Source organism: Sturnira hondurensis, unplaced genomic scaffold (genome assembly GCF_014824575.4).
Source record: "Sturnira hondurensis isolate 20B ecotype Veracruz unplaced genomic scaffold, ASM1482457v3 Scaffold0014384, whole genome shotgun sequence".
NCBI classification, from domain to species: domain Eukaryota; kingdom Metazoa; phylum Chordata; class Mammalia; order Chiroptera; family Phyllostomidae; genus Sturnira; species Sturnira hondurensis.
In genome coordinates this window covers 24,418,457-24,441,144 of record NW_028087015.1, presented here as the reverse complement: position 1 = coordinate 24,441,144, position 22,688 = coordinate 24,418,457, and positions in this window count along the sequence as shown.

Below are 22,688 nucleotides of genomic sequence, written 5' to 3'. Positions count from 1 at the left end.
TTGTGTAGCATTTTATATCAGTTAAAATAAATGTTTGGTTTTAATGGTGAAAATTTATACATTTCTTTATAAAGTAGTTGCTTTTACCTTATAGTTTCTTGAAGCTTCTTTTAGTTAAGAGTATGCCTAAGAATTTTCAAAGCGTTGTTGATTGATTTAGAGAAATACATTAACTTTCTTGGCAATATAATATTAAGGCACTCAACAAAATTTCCTGGGATTTGAAATTGTATTCTGTGTTAAGACTATATATACTTAATTAAAATTAACTAAGCCTAATTCATGCCATTAGTTTTTTGATGTGAAAATTGCCCAGAGGTGTAAGAATGGAATATTATGTTTCATATTGTCACATAAATTCTGTCTTTGCTCATTGAGTATGTAGGATTCACATTCCAACTTGCATTTATGAGTTATTTTTATATGATTTCTCTTGCTGAGTATAAATCCCTTGAATATAAACTCCATTTTCATTCATTTTCCTCACAAAAATTGTGCATAAGATCTACCATGTACTCAACATTGCAAAAATGTTTTGTGAATGAATGAATAAAAATATTATTTATAAACTTTAAAATAGCTTCTTCAGTGGGAACAATGAAACATTGACAAATGAGTCTTTAAGAGAACAATTACCTTACTGTGCTAATTTGTTTCTCAAAATCATTTTTAAGGATATAATGTTAAACTGAAATCAATAGTAAAATCAGCTTCAATTTAGAAGTGCTGAGGAAGTTGGGTACTTCAGACTGATTTTCAAAGAGCAAATAGAAAATTATTTTTCTCTCACACTGTGCTTTTTCTTGTCCCTGTCCTTCCATATTTGTGAAAATATCAGGGAAGATTTTTTTTAATTGCTAGGAGATTGTCTGACACCTAGTGGGCACTCACTAAATGCTTAGTGAATTATGTTATGAAAATAGAAGCTAGAAAGAAATGAGGACAACATCAGTAAAGTTTGTAAAGTATCTTAAAATGCCTAAGACTATAGCTGAGATAGGGAGAAGGAGCTGGATCTGGGGAACTAATCCAAATTGCCTGAATTTTTAAAACTAACAAGAGATTCAGAGTAAAGCACACTAATCTAAATATGCAGACACCTTTTAAGAATAAGGAAAATTAATACAAGAAACATGTTTAGGATTAAGTGGGTAAAATAACCTAATTATAAATTGTAACTTATTCACATAATTTGATATCACATAGGGAAAACGTGAGGCATTGATCTGAACAGATTGTATTTTATTTTTTATATTTCACACACTGTTATTGAGTAAGTAGTTCTAAGTTTACTTAGAGGTTTACAATCAAGGATCCTCATACTGAACAATGAAGCAGTAAAAGAATAGGGATAAAGAAACAATCATTTTACCTAGAACCAATTAGGTAAAAATATAACTAGTTCAATAAATGTACTTCTGTGTATTTGCATTATTTACAATAAAATTTTTAAATAAAAGTGGGCATTCTAATTTTTTTCTTGAATTTTATATGCTTATATTATTTAAATGTAAGGCATTTATAAAAGATAATCCTATGCATATGCCCAGTGCTTCTTCAGTACAAATCACCGCACATTCATTTTTGGCCCGAGACCATGTACGGAGAGAAACACGAACAAGAGAGTGGCTCTGACTGAGAGGAAAGGTCTTCTGCTCGGTCCTAGGTGCATTTACGGAGTGTGCTAGCTGCCAAGCCCAATTTTGCTGACATGACCCTGAAAGATTCTGACCCCCTGGTGCGGCCCAGTGCCACAGAGGCAGATGGGATTCCAGGGCCTCAAAAGTGAAAACAGGTGTCAGCATTCATGTGAACTTTCTCTTCCTTCAAAGAAAAAAAATCATGAACCTTACAGTTCAAACAGAGTATGGACTTCTAAACTTTCCATCATCCACTAAATTTTGGTTATTAATTGGAATTAATGGTAAAATTTGGAGTTATGTCACAATATTATATGGCTATATGAAACAATAGAAAGTTACCTGATTTTCTTGAATTAAAGAAATAAAACAAAGACACACATGGGATAGATCTCCACCCCCCCAAAAAAAAGAAATACAAAAGGCTAATTTGTCTATTTCAATCTGAGATAAAATAAAGCCTTTTTAAAGCACTGTCATATATTAATAACATTTTTAATATAGCCTACATAACCCCATGAATTCACAGGCATAAGAAAGACATATAATTTGGGGTCAACAGGAGAAGATATAAACGAGTCCATGGAAAACATCTTACAAAGTCAGTTGTACTTTGCAAGGTAGTCCACTGATCATTTCATACTTACGCTGGCTCTTTAAAAGGACCTGTTAATCCATCATAATATTTTATACTCCTGAACAACAACATGCATATTTATATGAATAAAAGGAGGGGGACTGGTCTTTATTCATTTCACAATAATATATTGCCCAGTGCTGGGAACTTGGCACTTTGTTAGCTGCTAAATAGACAGAGCTGGTCCAGACATGCACCCTCGGCTGAATGGAGTCACCATGGAGTGCGGGACAGAAGTCACGGAGCTGGGTCCCGGGAAGCACAGGGAAAGATGACTCAGTGTGTCTGGAAACTCAGAGAAGGCTTGGAGAGAAAGACACTAAACCATCTGAAAGTTGAAGGTGAAGCCGGGTATCGTGAGAAGATAGGTGTGGAAAGACTCTCCACACAGCAAGGAAAGCATTTGAGAAGGAGGAAGCAAGAAAGGATGATTTTTTCCTACCAGATTTTCACTCAGGGTGGTAGGTAACGTGTTGATTTTTTTTTGCTTAATGTCTTGCAGGATTAAATTTACCTGATCCAAAGCAAACCATTTCTTCACCCTCCACAGTCATTCTGTTTCAGAATCTCACTACCTGCCACTGAGTCATTCTCATTTCCCACAAATAGATCCAGCTCTCACACGGGCCATCTCTTCTCCCCATCTGCTTCTGCTAGGAGCCAGCAGAGCATGAGGATGACGTATTCTGAGTGTGGAGTCAGACACCCAGTTCTAGAATGCCAGCCACACCTTCTACTGCCTCTCAGACCTTTCCCGCACTATGGTGGATGCCTGCTAAATCTAGGTCCTGCCGGCCCCAGTGTGATGGCCACTCCACCTGTCAACTTGTCTAGGCTGCAGTGCCCATTGTTTGCTCAAATACCAGTCTTGATGGTGTCAAAAAGCTTTTTAGGTGCGGTTAACATTTACTACCAGTACATTTTGAGTAAAACAGGCTATCTTGAAGGCTATCTTTATCACATGAAGGTCAACCAGGTAAAGGCCTTATGAGCGAAAACCGAGGTTTCTTGGAGGGGATTTTGTTTGAAGACTGTGACGTAGAAAATTCTGCCTGCATTTCTCATCTGCCAACAACCTTAGGGATTTCAGACTTTCTAGTCCCTGCAATGATGAGAACCCGTTTCTTAAAATAAATCTCTTTGTCTCTCTCGATATATATATATATATATATATATATATATATATATATATATACGCATATATATATATATATAGTTTATTGTTTCTAGGTATGAGGCTCTAAATAAATTCAGATAGTGCTTTGATTTTTATCATCAACGTTGTTGCCTGCTGCCTTTGTTCTTCAGACTTAATGGATGTAATCTTCTATGAAGAGATCCACAGCCCACAGTGGCTTCTGGAATGAACTTCCAATGGATTAAAACCCGGGTATAATGATAATAGTAACAATAACAACAACAATGATAATTGGAATCTAACTAAGATTAAGTGCTACTTTCATTACTTGAATTGTGTTATTTTATTTAAACATGACAATCTCATAAAATGGGATTTACTTATCCCCATAATTGAAGCATGAAAACCAAGTCTTACAGGTGTCAAAAAATTTATCCAGAATGAAGCAGTCATTACTGTCGAAGCAGAATTTAAATCCAACCCCACTTCAAAGCCCCCTTCAACTGAACGTTTAGGAGTCTTTCTCTAGCTAAGCTACACCTTCCTTCCACCTTCCTTTTCCTCAAAAACACTTTGCTCATTCTGCTTGAAAAATCTATGCACTTTAAAGTTTTTTGTGTGTCTTTTCCCTATTTTCTACCTGGTGCATCAGGCAAACTATTTGGAACACTATAGGCTTCTGAGTAAAAGCAGTTTTCCTTGGAAAAGCTCCCCTGACAAAACAATCCACGTGGAGACAGTGTGCACCCTGCTCTCTGATACCAAAGTAACACACACTCACACCCCTTTATCACACCAGGTATTATGTTTGGCTTTGGCTATTTCTCCTGCTTCTGAGGAATCTGTAACACATAAAGTCAAAACAAGGACACAACCTATTTTTGTTTTTACTTAGTTTCCTAGCGAAATATCTGATGCATAGAATGAATAGTTGATAAATGAATGCATAAATGAAGTAAGTTTTAGGAAAAACTGTAAATTTTTGTAAAACATCATCCTTTTTAAAATGCCAGCAATGTAGTGATTAATAACAACATTAATTAATTTTTAGCATATTGGTTAAGAATGTTGATAATAAGAATTAGGTTAGGCAAAGTGAGATAAAATATGGTTTCTTGATTGAATTACATCTGAAGGGCTCTATATTATTCTGAATTTACGGATTTTGGACAGAAGAGAAAGAAGTTAATTCAGGACTTAAATTGATTAGACAATCTAGAACTTTTGAAATCCACAAGATAATTACACGCATTTCTACATAGCTTTATATCTTTGACCCAAGAGTCAAAAAGAAAGAAAAAGGGAACTTTATAACTTCAGGCAAAACTAAGCTTCCCACTAATTGCTGTGAGTCGTTTATACTATAGAAGCCAAAAATTCTTCTACTAATGAATTATTTTACATATGCCTAATTATTCCAAAAAAATGGAAATGGATTTGTGCAAATGTAAGTACTCAAGAGAAGTTATAAAAGAAATTCTGAAATACAGGTTGCTATCATACAGAACACCAGCATATAAAGTCTGACAATTTTGCGTATTTTTTCATGTGATACAAATTAAAACATTCCTCCATGTGAGAAACACAGCAGTTTTCATCATGAATTTGCATAGTGATTTGAGATTCTGCAGACAAATAAACTGGTAAATTTCATTTTAAATCCAAATGATTAATCAAAGCATAGTCCATGGAACAGCTAATAAAAGAAAGCTCTATGGGTAGTATTAAGAATACATTTTTTTTGAAGTTACAATGAAAAACCTCAGGTCTAGTTCCTGACACTTTCTTTAGACCGCTCGGCCATCCTGACTGTTTCCTGACACTTTCTTTCAGTATTTCTCGTCTTAAGTACATAGTAAGTTCTTACTATACCTCTGCTCTCTGATAAGTGATATGAGGGTGAGAATATACTTTTTCAAACCTCGCAGATCTGGCATGAATGTCAGATATATTAATCCCTATGAAATTGCTTTGGAAATAGTAAAATAAAACATTTCTATTGCTAACATTATTAACATTGTTATTTTTATGATTTTGACAAAAATGGGAGATTATCCCAGAGTACAAAGTATAGAATAAGGATGGAAAAAATCCTGAGAAAGGAACATTTAATGAATGCTCCTAGGAAATGCGATTTTTTAAAACTTGGGTTTAGAAGTATATTTTATGCTTGATTTTTCGAACAGTGTTGTGAATGTGTGCTTGGAGGAATGACTTGTTTTGGAATGAGAACAAGTCATAAATTCCTCAAATTGGCTGATTTAATCCAAGTATGACTAAATGACTCTGCAGAAGAAGGCTGAAGCTGAAGGAGTACATTTTAAAGGAGTCCTGATAAAGTAACAACATTAAAAGTGCACAAACCTTTTGTATTGGAGAAAGATAAGATCGAGTGAGTCTTCTTGTCGACTTCAGAAACAAACTGTGGGATTGAGTTTGAAGTTGCAAATGATTCTTGAGTAAAGCTGAACAAGAAACACAGAGAAACTGCTCTTTCTAATCTTCTCAGTCAGGCTCTTAAAGCACAGACCTGTTTATTGACGATGAGAGAATAATGAAAGAAGTAATAGCTTCAAGTAACCTTCTGTCCATTTCTCTACGCTTGTTCCTGAAACAACTTTCTCTAAGAACAGCCCGAAGATCCCTGGAGCACATGGGCCTCACGGCAGTGGCTCCTCCCGCGCAAGACTGCCACTCTGCTGCCCCTCACGGGCATCTGGGGAGGAAGATGGAATTTTCAGCTCAATGAGCTGAAGAAGCACGATGTGATGGACTGAATTGGGCCACCCTCCATTCATATGTTGAGGCCCTTCCCCCTAACGGGATGGCATTTGGAGGTGGGACCTTTGGGAGGAGGTAATTAGTTTTAGATGAGAGCGTGAGGGTGAAGTCCTTGTGATGAGATTAGTGTTCTGTAAAATGAGACCCGAAAGCCTGTTTTTAATCTCGGCCGTGTTCAGCAGGAAGGTGGCTGTGCATAGACCAGGAAGGGGGGCCTCACCAAAGCCCAACCACGGAGCTACCCTGATCTTGGCTTTCCAGCCTCTAGAACTGTGAGAAATCGATGTCTGTTGTTTACGTCATCCAGTTTTCAGCATTTTGTTATAACATTTCAAATTTAAGACATGGGACAACCAGTGAAGTAGTCATAGGCAGGCTCTAGGATCTGGAACCTTTAGAGTAATGTTTCTGTATAAATAATACCATTAATCTCTCTTCCTTAAGGTTATTGTATAAGAAATGGAGACATCACTCTTAACTGGCTTAGTCAACTATAACTCTAACTGCTCAGAAACAAGATTCTTTGTATTAGTGTAAATACTAATCTATGTAAAACAAAACTTAGTGAAATGGGAACAAAAGTAGAATGTTTAAAATGGGAAATTTCCGTTATTAGTTTTTTTTTTTAATTTCATTCATCAATTTGAAGAATATACCATCACAAAGGAAAAGAGTTAAGTAAAATATATTCATTGTGCTCATATTTTTAAAGAAAACAGTTCGATTCTACTCTCTATGAGTCAGTCTATATTTTGCTTATTAGTTCAGTTTGTTCATAAGATTCCATATATAAGTGAAATCATATTGACAGCCAAGGGGTTGTTAGAGGGTGGAGGGACTGGGCAAAAGGGGAGAAGGGCCCATGAACATGGACAACAGTGTGGTGATTTGAGGTGAGGAGGGAGGTATAAGGGCATTAAATGGTAATCGGAAAAACATTTCTAGTAAAAAATAAGATAAAAAACTGATCCAAAAAAGAAAACAATTTCAAATAACAAAAATGTTTGAAGACAACAAAATCATTTCCTAATTATATAGAAAATTTCTTTAGTGGAATATTATACAACTATTACTTTGTATAATGAGGAAACTTTATGAAAGAGAACATGCAAATTAAATGTCTATGTATATGTATATATATGTGTATATATATGTGTGTGTGTACATACACATTGTACATCTGTGTATATATAAACATACGTGCACATTATATATGTATACATACACAATATATGTGTGTGTGTATAATTTTACCCATGTGGAATCTAATGGACCCAACAGAACTAGAAAACAAAACAGAGATGGACTCATTAGATAGAGAGAGGCTGTCAGCTGTCAGTGGAGGGGCACTGCCTGTTGAGGGTGGAGGATTTGAGAATTGGATTTGAGGATTTGAGGATTTCTCTTTTTGAGAAAAAAAGAGTAAACTTATGGACGTGGTCAACAGTGCGATGATTGATAAATTGTAGGGGCAAGGAGAGGTGGGTTGATGTGGAAGAGGGTATAGGGGGATAAATTGTGATGAAGGGAACTTGACTGGGGGTGGTGAGCACACAATACAGTATATAGATGATGTGTTATAGAATTGTGCACTTGAAACTTGTAGAATCTTGTTAGCTAGTGTCATCCCAATAAATTTAATAAAAAAATAAATACATGGAATGATACAGTATGTAACCATTCAGGACTGGCTTCAAAAATGTATACATAGCCCTGGCTGGTGTAGATCAGTGGACTGAGCGTGGGCCTGCGAACCAAGGGATCACGGTTCGATTCCCAGTCAGGGCACATGCCTGGGTTGCAGGCCAGTTACCAGCAGGAAATGCACGAGAGGCAACCATACATTGTTGTTTCTTTCCCTCTCTCCTTCCCTACCCCCTCTAAAGATGAATAAATACAATATTTGAAAAATGTATACATATATACATACATAGATGCACACACATAATTGTGCTTACGTATATACATTATAAACTAAGTACAACTGTAAAAAATCACACATTGTGTATAGTTATTTTGGGGAAGATTAATTATGTGTGATTTTTAAAAATGCCCTCTAATTTCAATGTCTTTGCAATAAGCCCTAGCACTTGCATAACAAAAATGTTAGTCTTATAAGTGAAGTTATGTGGAGACAGGCGCTTGCTTGACAATGAATTATCATCAAAAAGAAAGCTAGTTTCACCTATGTTTATGGAAAAGAATTTCTGCATTGTGTAAATGATGAGATACTATGCATTATTTGTAGTAGTTATATCTAAGTTGGATACATGAAGTTATCTTTGTAGTATCTTTGTATATGCTCCTATAGTAAAAATTAGGTTATTTTATTACTAATTTTAAAGCAAGTCACAATTTAAGAGTCTCATAATTTTTATTTTGCTGAAAGCCTCAGAAATTTAGTGATTATAAAATAATACATGACTAGATATAGTTTTAATTAAAATTAAAAACAAGGTTACACTCTTACTTGTATCATAGAGGCCCAGAGGTACACATTTTGATAACAATAATATATATTGAGACAAGAAGATTATATGACGATGAAGAAAGAGAGGGTGAGGCAGAAAGCTGGTTCGTCAGTCTTCAGGACTCAGCCTAGACTTCTCTTTCCTGATCTTTTAAAAATTGATGCATGCTACTATATAACCCTTAACACACATTTCACTGCATTGCATTTCTTTATTTTATTATTGTCTGCTTTCTCCACCAGAGTATTAGCTGGGAGAAGGGAAGGCTGTGGTCTCTGTGGCCCAGAAGGCATGCTCACTGTATAGTGTGTGTCTGACACACTGGAAGTAATCTACGGAGATTTTAAAATTCATTATTGAGGAAGAATAAGCAATCAAGCCAAAATGAAACAGGGAGCAAGAGGAATAAGAGAAAAAGAAACTAGGCTGAGATAGTTGACATTGCTTTTAAATAAAACCACTAATTAATGATGTGGACTTTTATTTTTCTGTCTTGTATTTCATCTAAAACAGTGTTTTTATTTGGTGTAGATATAGATACTTGAGATATCTTTAAAAATATTCAGAGTTTTTAATAAAGTTTCTCAAAATTAAATTGAGACAGCAGAAATTAAAAGAGAGATAATATATTGTACATTTTTACCATGTAGATACTATAATTAGTCATTTTAGCAAAATAGACATCCCTCCAGCTACAATCGTATTAGTATTTATTTTTAGAAGTATAAACATGAATCCTTTTGTATTCACCTCTCCACATGAGAATCAAGAGAGCAAAAAACAAAAGAACATGAGGATAAATGAACTACTAACAGGAAAAATAAAACCAAACACCGAACAAGCACACTTAGAGTAATGAACGGTGAGTGGAAGTCACTGAATGTGATAGATTGCCATGTAAGGGTAAAAAATACTTGTGTCGAATGTTAAAATAAATGAAGTACCATAAATTATCCATCAGAGCCAATTAAGAAAATAGAAAACAAACATTTAATTTTTTTCCTATTCTATATTCAGTTTTAAAAAAAAGTTTGTTGATTATGTTGTAGGGAAACATCGAAGCAAGAACTTTCAATTAGTCATGAGCTGCCTGAGAGGTTTTGCTTGATTGGGACAACGAATTTGTTACACTCTAGGTCTGTACTGGTATTAGGTAATGGGGAATTACTCTTTGAGATATTGTACTCTGTGACTATTCCAATACGCCAAGAGCAGAGTGGCTGTAAATTTCAGAAAATCTATTCTGGGGCACCATGGGGAAAAGTTACAGTAAGGCTGATGAAGGTTAAATAGACCACATATTTTAGTTGCGGCTACAAATCTATAGAAAGTTCAAGCCAATGAAAACAAGTAATGAGTCTGATTGAAAAATCAAAAAAAGCCAGTTTAGGATTATTGTAAAAGATAAAATCTTTTACCAAGTGTTGAAATATGTGATTTAGTGATAATTTATTTTCTGTGGCTTTTATTGTGGATGTATCAGTTTCATTCAGTGAGTATTCTTTTAAGTATGTTTAAGTACCGGTAACTATGTTTTTTGTTTTTTTTTAAGAAAAATAAAGTTCTGAAAAATGATTGAGCTTAGTATTTCCTTGTTTTATAACATCTATACTACTTCTACCTTGTGTATAGGAGTCACAAAATGTTTAAATTGTTACAAATGGTGCCTGTTAAAAATATTATTATTAATCAAATAAATGAAAGGTTAATGGGGCAGAAGAAATGCCCCTCCAATATTCTGGTAATAGAGAAAACGGAAGATTGCTATAAAGAGGCACGTGACAGAAAAAACCTGGCCTCAGAGAAGATATTGATTAATCAAGATATTGATTATTGATAACACATGTCCTGTGTTAATTGGCACATGTAATGCTAAGAGGCATTAGCTTTCTTATTTTATGTGATTCCATATTTTTATTTGGGATGCACCTTTACTCTGCTTTCTCTCTCTTACCCAATTCTCAAATATTTTGTTTTAAGTTTTTTAAGATCACCCACAGAGTATTTTTACATGGCTTGTGATAACTTTCATTCCCAAGTCCATTTTCAAGGATGTTAATGTAACAAAGAGCCTTGGAGGGTCGAAATGGTGTCCCTCTTTGGGCCAAAAGATGGATGATGAGTCTCAACTAGATAAAGTCTCCACCTGAGGCAAAGGTCGGGCAGGTTTGCAAGTAACCACCTCTTAAGATGGGGGGTTTTGTAGGTTTGGAGCTCCTCCCCTCATAGCCCAAATTCCTTGTTGGTGCACATACAGGTTACTTAGAGATTAAGTTTGCTTCCAAGTTGCTCCCCAGTAGAGGTCAGGGGTGTCAAATGGAAGCCAATGCAAATATAAAAATCATGCTGCCTACTGTTCTGTGAGTAATAAACTCCTTTATTTGTGGCCCAGGCATTTCAGGTTCTCTGCCAGAATCTGTGAAACTGTGAATCAGCTTACCTCCCCATTTCTTTACGTTTTTAATGACAAATTCCTCTATTTGGAAGACACTCACAAAGAGAACACATACAGAGTACATTGATGACCTGCAAACCCAATGAAATCATAGCCCTTTGAATGTGATTAGAAGAATAAGCTTATTTTAAATAGTGTAAGAATTTCCTCCTTGAGTAAGAAAAGTATTTCTTTTTAAATAAGAACTTATTTTGGAGAAACAAGTTAAAAAGTATCTATTTTTTTGGGGGGGGGGCAATGTTTGTCAATGGCCAAAGATAAAAAGACCTCTGTTTTTGTAAGAACATGAGGGGCGTTCCCGGAAATACCAAGCTAAGACTAAACTGTGACCATCCCGAAGAGCTTGTTGTTTTTGATAACAACTTAAAGTAAACATTTCTCCTTTATCTCTGCATTTTGAACAAGCATCCTGGAAGAGTTTCCATCCTTGCTCAACACAATCTAAGTTAAGTATTGGTCATTACCATCTCTTTTGTTCCCAAACACATTCATCCTGGAAGTGAATGTTAAGCCCTTGAAAGCCTCTGGCCCCACAAAAGGGGTCACCATTCAGTTGGGTGTCACCTGTCATTCCTTCCTTAATCACTGCACAGATTAACATGCACAAAAACAACCCATTTGAGGGTTGAGGAAAATGCTCAGTATTTTTTAACAGCCAGTTAAAATATTGCATCAATGTTTCTATTTCTTCTATCTCATTGATCTTTTTGTTTTCCTGATTAACCTATTGAAAGATACTGGGAACATTTTATGCTGAAAGGGCCATACTAGAATTAAAAATATAAATTCAAAATGTATATACATTCATTTGCAAAGCCTAAAGTCACAGTGATTTATGATGGGGAACAGCTTACATTCTGTGGTACATTATAGTCAGTCTTTGGCCTCAATGACTAGTTTATGCATCACAGTCTTCTGTCTACTCTGTGTGAAGTGTGATTCACATTGCGTGAACCTAGAATATTATGTATATTTTTTATAGTCATGAATTTTTCTTCTTGATTTTTTCATAATTACACAATCAAATGATTGCCCTCTAATTTGTCTCCATCCATTAATCTTATTTTAGTACATGGTCAAAAAAGTCTTCTATTTATGTAAATACAAATTTATGAGGGAATCATCAACTCATTTTTTCTGCAGTGAGTCTAAGTGAAGATTCTATTACAGAATTTTCAACTTTCTTTAACTCATCTTATTTAAATACATTTCTCAACTTTAAATATATCCCTTTCCTATCCAACCAAAATGAGGTAAATGTCAGACTTTGGATTTGATTTAAATTTACACCAAGCTCTTTCTCAAATGCACACATCTCATCTGTGACTGCTTATCATTGAGGTGAATGAAGGCAATTGCTTTAAGTGCTTAACTCAATATATCTGCATCCATCTGTAGAACTTCGGTGTCACACTATTATATATCACCATGCTCCATGCCTCTGCGAGTTTTTCAATGGAGAATATAAGTCTCATAGACATGCATTTGGCATTTGTCTTGAGTTACTGTATTAACCTAACCCTGCTGCCTTCCCCTCACAAGATTGGATAAAGAAATTATAGTCAAGGGTCAAAAATCGAAGACTTGGGAAAAGAGTAATGAAATAGGGAATATCTGTTATACAAATGAAAGCTTATATGCACTTTTCAAGAAAGATGTTTAAACAGACTTTATTTTCTTAAGGATCAAAATGGTTTTTTTTATTTCTACTAGTCAACTTTTCTGTTCTTCAATTGCAGCTGACCTAATTTATATATATATTTTTAACTATGAAAATGTAAAGCAGAGCATGAACAAAGTAAATAATGATCATAATTCTCTTCAAATAACAAATTAATTTCTATATGTGAAATGTAAATGTGAATGTCAAAAATAGTTTATACCTTAACAATATTATGGATTAATATTGTCACAGCAATCTGGCCATGTTTTTGACAAAGTAACCATATCAAATTTAAATGTGTCATATTTTTCCTTATACATAGACACTTCCACCACGTAATACTCTCAGTGGTCTGTAAAATAATTGTAGATTCTAACTCAAACTATCTAGAAACAAAATAAGTTATTTTTAAAATTGTCTCTTTTTAAATAAATTTCAGTACTCTGCTATGAAAGGATCTAAAAAGGAATACAAAATATTTTTGTTCATCTAAAATATCATTATTTGTTGTTTTAATAAGAATTAGATTAGCTTAATATCCATTACAGCCAACCAAAATACTAATAAGTAATCTCAAATGTGTAGAGTTCTCTCATAAGTCTCATTCTTGACAATTATTTTATATGAGTGATTTATGTATAAATGTATGTCACTAAATCTCCTTGTAAATCAGTCCCAAGAAAGGTGGCATTTACTGTTATTTTACATATTGAACTATTTCCAAACATCATCTATTACCACACTATGATTAAGCCACATCCTGACACTGGTGTCTGAGGTCAAATGACAATAATTCTTACCATCAAGACAATGGGACCAGGACCCACTGGTGGTGGGGCTAGGGAAAGCTTGTGTGGGCTTAGGAGCCATTCTGCCTTGTGCTCTCAGAAAAGATCAGGAAACTTCACTTTCGTAGGGATCACCTCATCTACGTCTCCCGAACCCAGCTTCTTGAGCTTGGAAGAGGTCCGTGAACAAGTCTTCGGTTTCATTTGAGGGTTACAGTGGAGCCACAGGCGCCTCCCAGTGTTGGGTGGGGCAGCTTCAGGTCCTGGCAGTGAACTTGCTTTTCTGCTCCTTTATTCCAGCCAGCCATGCAGTGTTTTTAGCAGTGAAATGCAGAGACATTATTCTCAGTCAGCTGTCCTGGTAAGGCTCTGCTTCTTAACCTCGGATTACTGTATCTGCTACAGCACTAAAAAAGAAAAAAGGAGACTCCTGACCAATGTGTTCAGAACCCAGTGGATCCACTTGGTGCCTCCTGGGAGCTCTTTGTTCCATTGTAATGGTGGATGGTGTGTGCAGCTACCCTGCCCTGCAGAAGGTATGAGTGCTGTGGGTGCCGATGGCTCAGGAGTGGGAACTTCGGTTGCACTGTCAGTTAGGATGTTAAGACCAGAGAAGGTGATAGCTGCAGGTGAGGAAAGATTTGAATGAATAGAGGAGGAAAGTAAGGATAAGTATCAGTTACAGTACTGAGGACAACTCGAGGAAGTCCCCCTCACTGTTCTACATTTTCTTCCTGGAAGAAATGCCCGCATGAACCGGGAGGGAACTGCTCCCTGAACCTGAACAAACAAGAACACGGTCTAGACAACAGGCAACACCGAAATGCACTGCTCAACCCTCTTACTGTGGAAACCGAAATGACTGATGACCTCTGTCTCTAAAACTGCATTTTGGTCCTGCCCAGCCTGCCTGTAGACTACCATAACCATGAACAGCAAAGGTACTAAGGTCATCCTGTTATAAGAAAAGCAGGACACCTCTTATGACAACCTTGTTGGGGGGAATGGAAGTCCATCTGTGTTTGCCAAATGGAAAGTAAGTCAAAGGAAAATCAATTCTTCATGACTCATATATTCAAATGACTCATGACTCATATATTTCCTTTGCGTTAGTCAAAGGAAAGTAAACTTTCTCCTATAGTCACAACAGGAGGTAGTCATACAGCCTGGGACAGTGGGCTAGTGGCAGTTAGGTCCTGTCCTCTCTCAGAGCCTGAGAGATTGGGGCACTACTTTCCTTCTGTTTACATCTCAAGTACCTGCTAGGTCCTCGAGAAAGTCAGTCCTTGGTTATAAAATTGACAAGAAACTATTGAAAAGATTTACAGCTCAAAGGAGCAAAGAGATTACAACAACTTTTCTACAGTGAGTGCTCTGAGAAAAGGGAAGGGAGGGACCTCAGTGGTTGGGTCATTCATAGTTCAAGTTTGTGAGGGCCAGGGTGCGAGAAACATAGGAAACCTAGAGGCAGGAAGTAAACAGTCCAGCTGAGGGGAACATCAAAGCCACCTTGGTCGTCTCCCAGGACCCTCCACCCCTTCACTTGCTCCTCACCCCTTCCGCCCCATCAGCGAATCTCTTGTGCGTACATCTCTCTATGGAGTCTCCTCTTGTCGGTAGACACAAACTAACACAACAGAATGTTACATGTGGCTGTGTCGTGCATATGCTATGTAGCTCACTTGGATTGCAGTCTGCTATGCAGTACTAAAGTGTATCAGCAAGCTTGTTGGCACACAAATGTCTCGTTCAGATAGAAACTTGGTCAAGATTGATGCAGTTACTGTTCCTAGCAAGGCATGAGCTTAGCGAACATGGGGTACTGGATTGCAATTCTCACCAGTCACTCATCCCGGAGGCCGGGTTAAAACAGAAGTCAGTAGTTTGGCTATTGTTGTTCTTTCTATTGCCACACTATTCCACACTATTATCTTTCTGTGTCAGTTGCAGTGGTCTTCCTGGCCTCTTCTGCTTATCTTCTGAATGGAAACATGCACACACACACACAAGCCTCGCAAACACAACCAAAAGGACACAAACATCCTTTTATAAGAGCCACAGTGTGGATTTCCTTAAAGATTCTGTGGGGTTTAAATAAAGGTGATTCTAAATAATAACATCATGTATATCATAAAAAGCAGATGTTACATAAAACTGCTTACATACCTTATTGAGTATACGTTACCATGTGAGCAACAGAGACATGAAAAATGGTAACGTCTTTCAATATTTGCATCATTTTGCAGATTTTATTTTTAGGAACTTCATTTAACCCACCATGATATTAATGATGACCTATAATAACTGCTAAAACTTTTAGTCAATCATTGGCATGCTTTCAATTATTTGAATATATGAGTCATGAATAATTAATTTTCAGTTCTCATTTTGATATTTTTCATTATTCAGCCTGCAGAAATTCACCATCTCCACCCACGGCGCGCGCGCACACACACACACACACACACACACACACAGAAGGAGAGACATTCTACGATTCTTTTTCCTCTTACTGTGTTAAATAGAGTTAAGGGGCACTTAAAAGAAACTCATTATTTAGGGCTATAATACGATAGTAACTGGGCTAGGACTCTCACATATGTCATTTAATATGTCATTGGCATTACCACCCATGTTTATAAAGAGATGAAAAACTAAATCTAAGGGGAAAGAAAAACTACTCTAGGTTCTCAGAGAATTGTTGAGCCAGAAGTGAAGTTCAGGCCTGTTTGACTCCAAAGTCCCTGCCTTCTGTTCTAAGACTGATTTTCTTTTCCATTATACTATTAAAGTTATCAACCAATGAGTGCTTATGAACTCAGTGGTATGTATTACAATGACATGTTTATGTATTTTATTAGCATTAAAATAAGCTAATGGTAATTGCTGTATTACTGAGATATATGTTGCATACTCTTAATGTCTATGGCAATATGAATAAGACATGAAGAGAATTTTTGCAGTGGTGATTGCCACTTCAGGAAGATTATGAAAGAGTTTACAGGCTACAAAAGCTATATATGCTGAAGAAAAATACTATCCTGGTGCATAGCTAAGGGTAGCATGGCTTAAAGGGCTACTATGCATTACAAAAGTAATTAGACCAGAAAGTTTCAATGTCTGATAAATAGAAAGTTAAAATGATATACTTAAAAAGATGATACACTTAAATGGTCTCCCTGTCTGCAGATCTCACCTGCTTTAATCCTGTTCTTCCTAAAATATAGCTTTGGTCATAGTAAATCAGTTTTCCAAGTTGCATTAGCTCTGCTTCCTTCAACATTCACTGGAGAATAAAGATTATTTCTATTGTCTGATATAACAAGCCCTTCAAAAACTGACCCATCGAAATTTCTACTTCCCAACTCTATGTTTTTTTAAAAATAAATTTGATTTACTTGCTCTACATAAACCCTAGCTACTTATTAGATCAGTCTAAGTTGCCTGTACCTACCTATACATTAAAGAAGTTCTCTCTGGGGCCCTGGCTGGTGAAGCTCAGTGGATTGAGCACAGGCCTGCAAACCAGAGGATCGCGGTTCGGTTCCCAGTCAGGGCACATGCCTGGGTTGCAGGCCGGTTCCCTGCAGGCCAACTCCCAGCAGGGGACACACCAAAGGCAACCATACATCGATGTTTCTCTCCCCGTCTCCTTTCCCCTCTAAAGATAAATAAATAAAATCTTTTTTAAAAAAAAAGAAGTTCTCTCTGCTTTAATCTGTTTAAATTACACAACCTGTTAACATCTGGTTCCTAGCTATGCTTATATTAAAAATATTTCTATATATTCTATGAAGCAGTGATTTTTCAGCACACATATTAATGGTGCATGGCTTAGATATAAGAATATGATCGACCCTCCTATCATCAGTATACATCAGGGCTCTTCAGTCAGGGAACTGATTGCCCAGGAGTTTGGTGGGTTAGTCCCTTTGGATGGAGACGTTATGAGTCGGGAGAGCAGGGCTTGAGGGAGAGAAAACGCTGTTCCGTGAGGAGGTCCTCATTGTCTGTTTTCCCGATCATTCTCACAAGCTTTACAGACATCAAGCTATATCTCATAAACATGTATTTCTGCATCTTCCTATTTGCAAAGCATCTACATTCTCTGGGCTAATTGTGCTGAAAAATCATCATCATCATTATCATAATTATGCGCTTAGGGTTTTCAATAAGAATATTATACTGTGATGTTTAATAAGACAGGAATATTCCAATAATATTTTATTGTTTTTTAAATATTGTTTTTAATAAGGAGAAACACTGATACAGACTTACTTATAAAAATTATTTCGTAATGTTATTATATCTAAGAAATAAATATTCAGTAAAGATTTTATAATAGAATAGTTTGAGGACTTGATCTGAAGAATGAGAATAGTTTTTATATATGCTCACTATATGAAATTATATATGTCATTTATATATACACACATTATGCACATGTATATATATATAATTTCATATATATGTGTGTCCTCTTTTGTTTCAATGTGTATATATATAATTTCACATATATATATGTCCTCTTTTGTTTCAATGTCATCTCATTTTAAGTGTGGAACAATTACATGAATATACATATTGACATGTACATATATCTGGGGGCAACTTTGCCCTCAAGTCCCCTCCCCTTCCCTGTTTGCCACAGATGAAAGTAAACACTCCTAAGACGTGATCTGCTTGGGGAGGAGAGGTGGCCAGTTTCTCAGAGGAAAAAGGCTAGGAGCCCCTTCCTCCAGGGGCTTTTATTGGGTTGAAATACACAGGAACATAGGGTGGCAAGGATCAAACAGTAGATAACATTTCAAAGAAATCTGAGGGCTTACTCTGAGTCAGTGTCTGTCAGAAAAGGGAGTGTGCAGAAACTTTGGGAGACATACTCATTTCCTGCTTGGACTCTTAACATATGAATGAAAACACTCTTAGCAAAGCAGATTTCAAAGGATTTTTTAAGAAATCTTTCTTATGCCAGATTTCTCCCAGATACCACTCTAGCAAGGGAAGCCGCACCCCCTCCCCATCAGGTTTTCAGGCTTAAGTGGATTAGAGCCGGGAAGTGCTTCTCTCAGAGGACATGGGGACCCAGGCTATGTCACATAGCCGGTGGGGCAAAGGGTCCATTGCTCCCTCTTTGTCGCAGCTCCCCGAGTCCTTCCATGATGGCCTCCCAAGTGATTGTGTCTGGCTTAGGCTGCCCCTCACCATGAGGAGTCTTACCTGTCTCTGACTACCAACCATGCTTTGGGGGCAAGGGGAGGAAACTGAGGCAGTGTTCATTACCAGAGACAAGCTTTGTCTCCTGCGGCTCGCATTCCAGAGGTCGCTCACTCATCCTTAGCCGTGGGGGGTAGATACAATTCCTGAAACCAGGCAGAGCAGTTCCCAACACACATATAAACACAAGAACATCAATATGCAAATGTGCATATATATAAGATAAAGATATATCATGAATATAAAACCTATATTTCTTAGTGCTTTGGCAACGGATGTTAATCTTCAAGTAAAATGGGAGGTCAACTGTGAAAGAGCCCAATGTAATATAATTCACCAAAATGATTGATGGTCAATTAAAGAGCCACACCTCGAGCAGCTTACTTCACTAAATTGCCCAATTTGTTTATTTCAACGTGTTCATTTGAACACTGTTAGATGGATGTTTTCTAAAATTCAGAAGAATTGGAAACCATGGTCGAATTACAATTATGACAAATAAAAGACATTCATTTTATAACTGGACAAATATCTTTGCACCATCGTAAGTCTTTGTGTTATAGAGCCATTTTACACCATTTTGCCATTTTAAAACTAATGAAAAATAACATAACATCAATTAGCAAATTATAAGAATGCCAAGTCGTATTAACAAGCAAATACTATATACATATCGGGAAAATGTTTTGGAGTAATGTCAATGTATTTAATTTCAAATATTTCTTATTTATGTATAAAATATTGAAAGTAAAATAGATATAACAACTAAATATAAAGCATACCTTTGATAATATATTGAAAATGCTTTTCCACATTTTTCTTTTAAAATAATAACAGAAAGATAGAGTATCATTCAGAATTAATTGTGGATAAACAACAGTTTCCTTCTCCCTTACACTCCATCTGATTATCTTATACGGCTCTCACATAGAAGATTCCGGAATCCAAGCACTGTCCCTGATTTTGGCTCAGAAACATAGACTGTCAGGATCAAAGAGGAGTGAGGTTTTAACAAAACTGGCGCAGCATTAGAACATCAGCCATCAACTTCAACTACATGCCAACTGCAGCAGCTGGTCTTTGGAAGTCTCCCGTGATCGCTTTAATTCTGCTCATTGATTTATCTAAAATAAGTGAAGAAAGGAAAACAATAAGGAAAGGAGGATACAAGTGTCTTCATGTTGTTTTCATGGTATTGGAATCAACAAATTTAATTGTTTTTTGTCCTTGAAGGATCAGTAAATTTAAACATGATAGTGAATATTTTGGACCATAACTCAGAAACTTCCTCAGACAACAGACTACGTATTTCATGCACTACATGAATGTATGTATGTACATGTGTACCTATGTACATGCACACACATATATCACAAAGACTTACAATTAATTTGAAAAATAAAGATGCAATATTACATGCCTAATTTATAATCTCTCTTAGGTACATAGCTTAACTATATGCACAAATACTCATACATAACTATGACAGCTGGCTGTCAGTATGATTTTAATACCTATATAATTTTGAATGGCATAGAAGAATAAAATGCTTCAACTCAGGTTATTTTTCCATATCCTGTGTGCCTTATTCATTATAAGATTCTTCATCATTCACTCAGATATTCAAAAGAAATAACTTACAGTGGGTAGAGGCTGATTTATTTCATACAGTATGGGGATTATTCAACATATTTAAATACAAATTGCATCTTAGAGTGCCACCAGGGTGTTAAAGGAACTAAAACTTTGTTATTTCAGGAGTTGTGAAGAGAGTTAGAAAGGTTTAGGCTGGAAAATAGACCTGTGTTACCTCACTGATGTGCGGTGAGGTAGAGGAGGGCTTGCTTTAAGATGCATCTCCCGAGAGTTAAACACTTCAACATAAAAAAAAAATGGGAGTCGGGAAAGAGCTGTTGATATACTGTTAAGTAAGATCATTCTCTCAATGACAGCTGTTCAGAAACGGATTAGAGGTTTTAGGACGTAGATTATGGAGGGATTGAAGGACAGGGCTGGTGACTGCGCTGGGTCTTCAAGCGGCAGCGCCCCAGTGAGGAGTCGCGTGTATTTCGATAACAATCTATTAAAGACAGGTAGCCCGTTGTTCCTAAAGAGAAGACTTTGTAAGGCTGAGAGTTCACTCTCGGTTTTCTTTTATTCACCTAAGCATTTTATTTCTACGTCCCTTTTGCTTAGTGATGCTTGGCATTAAACTTCCAAATGATAGTTTAATTTGCCCTGAAAGTTACTCCAAATGGCAACGTGTTGTCTTAAGAATTGGAAAATATGGAAATCAGGAAGATATCTGCAGTGTTTTTAACAGATCTGTGAGTTGAATAAATTTTGAAATCATTAAAAATAAAGTGAGAAATGTTCCTCCTCTCACAAAATTTATCATTATGGAACCATCTGGCATCTGGAATACAGATATTAAAATAAAATTCATGAAATATTCCATTACTATTCCTAATGTATGATTGATCTTTTTAGCAGATTTTTCCAGATTAGCCATTCTTGTTTTCCTTTCAAAACACATTTTATATGAGCAAAATATTTTTATCAGATTAAAATATACTAATAAGAGAATTACTATATTATGTGTTTTTATTTATTTTTTAATTATTTTATTGCTGTTCAATTACAGTTGTCTGTATTATGTACTTTTAAAGAAAATGAAAAGTAACTTCATGGTACAGTATATGGAAATTATTTGGGGAAAATTTAAAAAATGTATTATATGCCCAGAAGGAAAACATAATTAAATATAATTTTAAACTCATTTCCTTTTTTAAAAATAACTATGTGGCTGTCATGTAACTGTGCCTTTGAAAACCAAATGCATAATTAAAGGTTGTTAGGACAGCAAGGTTATTCTATGCACATTGCAGTCTTCTCCATGCTCCTATGCAAGAGAGCAGCGTTATAGTTTGAGAGTCATAAAAGAACTGTGACCAATCATAATTTAGAGTGGATTTTCTTCAAAGTTCTTAATTATAGGTCACTTCAGTTGTGTGACAGATGGTAGAATGGTAAAGTGGATAACAAGACACAGACGCAGGTGGCAGAGATGTAGAGGGGTTTTTTTTCTAAAGTAATGTCAGTCTTTGCACTTTGATGGCATTCGGACTCTCAGGCAAGATCACAGAGAAGGTCACTGCTGCTCTTCTTAGGCCATTCAAGACTGAATAATTGCCTTAAGTGAAACAATCAGTTCTGTTAATTATCACCTTGAAAGAACACAGTAAAAGTACATTGAGTTGTTTTTTGGTCAACAAGAGAATATTCCTTATGGCTTTTAAAACATTTTAAAATAAATGAACAACTTAAATTATTTGTCTTCTGAATCAAAAATAAACAAACAAAAATATATGCAGAAATCAAATTGCATTAGCCAGCAAGTTTGTAAACATATTAACCTATACAAGCATATTTTTAAAAACTTACAAAAAATACCTTATAGTCTCATTTAAATATACCTTTGCTGTCATGACTATTCTCAGGGACAAAAGGAGGAGAGGAGCTAGGATGTCCTGCTAACCTTCACCAGAAAGACCCAGGTCGCCCCTGTGAACTGACTACAGCTCATTTCAGAGGGCTCGAATTAAAAGCAAAAGCAGCACCAGCAACAGCAAGAGCAGAAACACAACAAAACACTCCAGCAGGAATCATTCAATTAATATTTATTGTATAAATATTTACATAAATCTCACATGTTCTTATGTGCTGCAGTGGATTAGATCAAGTTACATGTACTGGCCATGTCTAAAGCTCTGAGAGCAGACCGTCGTCTGGCCTGGCTTAGGAACTTTGCATCGCCTCCCATTCCCCTAGAACAGCGCCAAACGCCCCAGCAGCGCTGTGATGTGTGAGTATTAGCCTGGAGAATAAAGAGAAGCTG